The sequence below is a fragment of the Heteronotia binoei genome, chromosome 5 (genome assembly GCF_032191835.1).
Source record: "Heteronotia binoei isolate CCM8104 ecotype False Entrance Well chromosome 5, APGP_CSIRO_Hbin_v1, whole genome shotgun sequence".
NCBI classification, from domain to species: Eukaryota; Metazoa; Chordata; class Lepidosauria; order Squamata; family Gekkonidae; genus Heteronotia; species Heteronotia binoei.
The window spans coordinates 9,686,235-9,691,346 of record NC_083227.1 but is presented as its reverse complement, the minus strand read 5'-3'; positions in this window follow the sequence as shown (position 1 = coordinate 9,691,346).

The window sequence follows — 5,112 nt, the reverse complement described above, 5'->3', positions numbered from 1 at the left end:
CACACAGAGTGGCTAATAGCCATTGATGGACCTCTGCTCCATATTTTTTATCTAAACCCCCTCTTGAAGCTGGCTATGCTTGTAGCCGCCACCACCTCCTGTGGCAGTGAATTTCCACATGTTAATCACCCTTTGCGTGAAGGACTTCCTTCTATCCGTTTTTAACCTGTCTGCTCAGCAATTTCATTGAATGCCCACGACTTCTTGTATCGTGAGAAAGGGAGAAAAGGGACCTTCCTTCTCTACCTTCTCCATCCCATGCATCATCTTGTAAAACCTCTCTCATGTCACCCCGCAGCCGACGTTTCTCCAAGCTAAAGAGCCCCAAGAGTTTTTGACCTTTCTTCATAGGGAAAGTGTTCCAAACCTGTAATCATTCTAATCCTTGCAGGAGGAGTCGCTGCAAAGGTTGTTTTCTGGCGGGAAGGCAGGGGAAGCCTTTGCTAAACTCCGGCCCCCAGTGGAGTGGTGGGGCTGGCTGCAGGCGCAGGGACGCTCCCCCCCACAACCGGGCTAAGGTCAGCAATCCGAAACCGCCCCTCGTGCAGCAGGGCAGGGAAGCGGCCCTTGGGGAGCGCCATGGGGGACGAGGGGGGGGGGCCTGCCTGGGTTGAGAGTCAGGCATTCACTGGGATTGGTGCATCAGAGAAAGCTCGCCCCAAGACCCGCTCGAGAGATTTTTTCTTGCTTTGCTTTCTAAGCGTTTATTTTCCTAGGATACACACGTTTCTGAGCGGTTTTAGCTTCATTTGGGGGGGCTCTTTCTAGGTCGGAGAGGCAAGAAGGCCGGCCCTCAGGGGGTTTGCAGCAGGGGCTCACAGGAGCACAGCTCCTGAACATTTTCCCTCCCCACCTCCCTGCCTTGTCCATTGGACGACCTCTGCAGCTGCATAACAATCCCTGGATGAGCTATTTTTTCTACAAAACGAGTCCCTGGTTGCAGCTCTCCTGGGTGGGGGGGTGAGGTGGGGGGTCCCGTGTGCATGGAGACCATGTTAGCAAGGATTCCTTTCTCCCCTGGCTGGGAGGGGACACCAGCAAAAGCCCCCCCACCCCCACCCCCACCCCACCCCAGAGCTAACTGTGGTCTTGGCCTCCCCCCCCTCTTCTCTTTTTCCCTGGGCTAGCGCCAGCCCCTGCACAAGAGGGGCCTGTTTCTGAACTTTGGTGGGGAGGGCTTTTCTGGGGACTAAGACCAAAGACTTGGGGGCTTCTCGGTCCCTGTGGACCCCGCTGGCTGAGCTAGTGGTTGTGTTGTGGGACCCCACAAAGAAAGCACACCGAAACAATTTGAATGAACAACCCAGATCAAAGGTTTTTCTGAATTTGTTTAATTTTTACTATTCTATTGGTTTTTTAACTTTGTACCGCTTGACATTTCCAGAACCCCATCAGCTATATGTGGGCTCTGCTTTACTGTACCTCCATTCTTGGTCTGAAGAAGTGTGCACGCACACGAAAGCTTACCTTTTGAATAAAAACTAAGTGGGTCTTAAAGGGTGCAATCCACTCCTGTTTTTGTTTCTACTACTTCACACCAACCAACAGCTTGCCTATTTGGAGCTATCTAATTTGAATGGTAGTAAGAGCACAACAATGGTGGAGTTTTAATCTAGAGGGGCTGGCTGCTGGGGCGGGGTGGGGGTCTGCCAAAAATCCATCCTCAACTCAGGTGGTTCTCCTGTTACCTGAAAAGCCAAGTTTTTCCTGCATTTTCAGAGGATGCAAAGATGGCTCTCTCTATGCAGTTATTGCTGAATCCAGCTATGAGTAATAAAAATAATTGGAGTGTGAAATTGTCTTGCAGGGCCCCTTCAGCATTCACCCCAGACAACCAACAAGGGGTGGGGGGAGAATGCCCCCCCAGAACAAAACTGAAGGATGCAAGACCTCAGCAGCAGCCCCCCTGCCTCTCCCACTTGCATGGAAAGATCAGGTGCTTTTTGCCAGCTGAAATCTTTGGCCCCAAGAATGCTTGCTACATAAGCCAAGCGTAGGACTCTGGAAGCTGCTGTAGCTGTCTTTGCAGAAAGCAGCTGAGGAAGAAGGCAGGGGGAAACGCCCCTACAAGCCAGGTGCGAGGAGGCCTTTTTGGCCAAGGACACCCAAAAAGCAAAAGCCGCTGCCCCGAGGAGTGAGGAAGTTGATTTATAAATAATAATAATAAAAAAATTATTATTATTATTATTATTGATTTAGCCAGCCCTTCCTCCAAGGAGATGTATATAGCTCTCCCCCCCACCCACATTTTATTCTCACAACACCCCTCTGAGGACTGGGGATGGCTGGCACATAGTCCACCCAGTGGGTGTCATAGTAAGGGAGAATTTGAACTCAGATCGAAGGTCTGGACAACAGAAACACCACAACTACAGTGGCCTGTTTTTGGATTTTGCCTACCAAGCTGGCTCAAAGCCAAAGCCAGGTGTGGGTTTTCTGGTTCACAGTTCTAGGGCTGCTCAAGAAACTCGGGTCAGACTTTGGCTCCTACAGAAAATTTAGCTCCATCACTCCTCTCCCCTCCATTTTCTGCTGCTTCTCCTGTGTCCCCACACTTTTCCCTCCCCAAACACCACCTCAGAAATCTAATTTGTAGCAGCTCTTACTCCCTTGTCCACATCTTTCCCTAATAGCCACCACTTTTATTTCTCTGCCCACTCTGCGGCTTGGGCAACATCCTGAGGTAAACTTTTCCTTGACAAGGATTTTTGATATTGGAGGGGAGCTGGCATATGAATTGGTCAAGTATCCAATAGCTTTCAGTGGACCAGTGACTTGGGAAAAACTCATCCCCTCCCTGCCACAAATTGTCTTAGCCTTTTCTTGCTCTTTAAGGTGCTACTGGACTCTTACTGCTCCTGCAGTGAAAAGGCTTGCAAGGGCCTGACCCTCAAGATATTTTTTAAGGCTTTTTTTAAAAGAAGAGGCTGAGATATATCTGAAAGAAGCATGTATGGACACGGAAGCTTATACCCCGGAAAAAAACTTGGTCTTGAAGGTGGCACCAGATTCTAAATTGGCGAAGCCACAGCAAAAACTGTGATGTAGCAGCAGCGCCCTCTGGCGCCTGAAGGCAAAAAAGGCCTCTTCTTCACACTCGCCTGATTTCCGGGAAAAAGGCACAGCTGGGCACTCCGTTCAAAAGTTTTGCATCAAAAACGTGGCCCCCTGCAAAGCTCCTATACCGGGGGCATCTCCATAGCAATACACATTCAGATCAACTAGTCCAGCAACCTCCGTCGCTTGAAGTCACAGCTGGGGTCTTACTGCTTCTGTAGCCAGGCCCTTTTCACAGCAAGGGGGTAAAGGTAAAGGTAGTCCCCTGTGTGAGCACCAGCTGTTTCTGAGAGAGTGCCTTTCCCTCATTCTTCTTCTATGGTGGGCCCCTCCACCTTGAACACACAGGCAGAAAATCGTTAGGAACTGCTTTTAGTCAGGGGTGGCCGAACCTGCTTAACGTAAGTGCCACATCAAATAAATACCTGATGTTTGAGAGCCACAGGGAGGGAGGGAGGAAGGAAAATAGATTGAGGGAGGGAGAGGCAGAAAGAAAGCAACTTTAAATGCATTTTCCAGACCACTGGCTGGTTTGGCTTGGAGAAGTGATTTATGAAGACAAATGCCTTCTTCAAAGACTGACGGGGCAGTGGAGGCTCTGAGAGCCACACCATATGTGGGAGGGATGGTGTCTCAGTGGTAGAGCATCTGCTTGGTAAGCAGAAGGTCCCAGGTTCAATCCCCGGCATCTCCCACTAAACAAGGTCCAGGCAAGTAGACATGAAAAACCTCAGCTTGAAACCCCGGAGAGCCATGAATGGGGCTGTGGCTCAGTGGTAGAGCATCTGCTTGGTAAGCAGAAGGTCCCAGGTTCAATCCTCTGCATCTCCCACTAAGAAGAGTCCAGGCAAGTAGGCATGAAAAACCTCAGCTTGAGACCCCAGAGAGCCATGAATGGGGCTGTGGCTCAGTGGTAGAGCATCTGCTTGGTAAGCAGAAGGTCCCAGGTTCAATCCTCCGCATCTCCCACTAAGAAGGGTCCAGGCAAATAGGCATGAAAATTCAGCTGGAAAAAAAAATGCAGGGAAGAGGGGAAGTTCCCATACCAGTTATACCACCCTTCTTTGTTTTTAAGCAAAAACATTCATAAGAACATAAGAGCCCTGCTGGATCAGGCCAGGGGTCTATCTAATTCAACATCTTGCCTCACAGACGGGCCAGCCAGTTACACCGTCTGGAGAGGCCAAGCCCTTCCCCTGATTTTGCCTCCTGGCACTAAGGTTCAGAGGTTGACTGCCTCTGAATGTGGAGGTTCTTGCCCCTCACCCATACCAGTACAGAAAGCTCACTTCTGCTCGGCTTGTAGAGCCAGTGAACAACTACATGTATAGGTGCTCATAATGAACAGTCACTTGGGATCTGAGGCACCAGGGGTGGAGGAGAACCAGTCCTCAATGTGGTATAATTGGTATGGGAACTTCCCCTCTTCCCTGCATTTTTTTTCCCAGCCAAATTTCAGAAGCTTCTATGCAGAGCTGTGTATGTTTTATCCATCCATGTTTTTTTTACTCTGCAGGTAAAATGGTTCTTTGGTGCAGAAATCTCAGTTTACATTTGTTCTAAAGCATTTTTCTAGTCCTTGTAATCACTGAGAAAAGCTGTTGGTTGCATGCAGTACTTATTGAAGTCTTGGGCACCCAAGTGTGCTCAGGCAGGGCTTCTCAAAGACCTGGGGCAGGGGTAGATGGCAATACCTATTGGGCCTGTGAGAAGTCTTGAGACCTCTTGTTTTGACAGGCAAGATTTTGAAATATATTGTACAACAATATTTACAACTTCTCACCGGAAAAATCAGTGACCTAGACCCCTGACCTTTTAGGGTTTGCAGGTCAAATGCTGTTTGTCTCACAAATAGCAATATATAAGATGGATCAAATTAGAAGGGAGTTATCCAAACAGCTTGAAATTGAAAACCTCTAGCTTGTTTGTTTTTTAAATGGTGGGTGGGGGTAAGGCCTTGCAGAAATCTTTTTCCCCAGACATGGGCCTGTGAGACCTCTTGTTTTGACAGGCAGAGTTAGATTCCACAGGCTGGAGACAGCCACCCGTCAATAA